Source organism: Coenobita brevimanus, chromosome 80, assembly GCF_032717465.1.
Source record: "Coenobita brevimanus isolate Jiangsu-jjx chromosome 80, ASM3271746v2, whole genome shotgun sequence".
In the NCBI taxonomy this organism is placed as follows: Eukaryota; Metazoa; Arthropoda; class Malacostraca; order Decapoda; family Coenobitidae; genus Coenobita; species Coenobita brevimanus.
In genome coordinates, this window is record NC_137033.1 from 29,745,859 (window position 1) to 29,747,018 (window position 1,160).

The 1,160-nt window shown below is 36.4% G+C and overlaps 1 pseudogene; it reads right to left on the minus strand.

Moving 5' to 3' along the window:
* Nucleotides 1-566: 566 nt before the first annotated feature.
* On the minus strand, nt 567-685 carry LOC145409405 (5S ribosomal RNA; annotated as a pseudogene).
* Nucleotides 686-1,160: the final 475 nt, after the last annotated feature.

Here is a 1,160-nt window from a genome sequence, read left to right on the forward strand (position 1 = left end):
GGTTGGGTTAAATGTTATTGAGATTAGGTTTATTTTTGTTAGGTAAGATTTGTTTATTTTTGGAATGAGTAATGATTAGGTTAGGCTATTTAAGGTTAGGTGAGATTAGGTTAGTTTAAGAATTGGGTTAATCTTTGGTTACTTTTAGCTTAAACTTATTATTTTAAATTTAGGTTAAGTTAGGGTAGTTTATTACTGGACTGGGGTGGGTTAAAATTAGCTTAATTTATTAGGCTAGGCTAATTTAAGTTTAGGGTTATGTTGAGTTAGCATATGATAGTTGGATGAAGTGGGCAAGGGGAATTTTGACATTTCAAGAGGGCAATTAATTAGAAAAAAAAAAGTCATAAAAGCTTGTTGTGTTGGTTATAATTGATGGTTTTTGGTTTTTCATTTGTGCCTTCTAAGAGTAAGGACAAAATTTGGATCCTCACATAACTGTTATTCATTTCATTCATTCATTGCCAGACGCCATGTATCCCAAACGGGGTGGCCAACGGCTTAGAGTTAAATGTTTTACAGGGAGGGGCACTAATCCTCCACCAACCCCACTTGACACGTAGGGATGCCAACAGCATCTGGTGTTCCCAGGCGGTCACCCATCCAAGTACTAACCAGACCCAACGTTGCTTAACTTCGCTGATCGGACGGGAAGCGGTGTACTCAACACAAAATCGTAATATAAACTAAATATACCAAAAATTTCCCTAAAACCACTAAATTCCATGCCATAAAAATTTTAGATTAACTCGAGTATATATTTATTCAGAACTTCCAAGGAGGGATAGAATCCCCTCTTCGGAGTTAGAAAGGAATTATTCAGTATATTCTGGCAAAAGTGAGGAATGACTGAGAACAGTATATATGTGAATCTCAGGCCAAGGTTAAGATTGGATAAATTTAGCTTGTTAGGCCAGGTTAAGATTATTATTATTATTATTATTTTTGCTGGCTTAGGTTAGCTTGTTCTATCTGGTTCTTATGTTTGTTCAGCTAAGTTCTGTTAGGTTAAGTTCTTTAGTTAGGTATGGTTGGGTTGTTAGTTAAGCTTAGGTTGTTAGGTAAGGTCAAGCTGTTTGGTTAAGGTTTGGTTAGGTTAGGCTGGTTGGCTTAGCATAGGCTAGTGTTCAGTTACCGTATGTCAGGTTACTTTAGGTTGT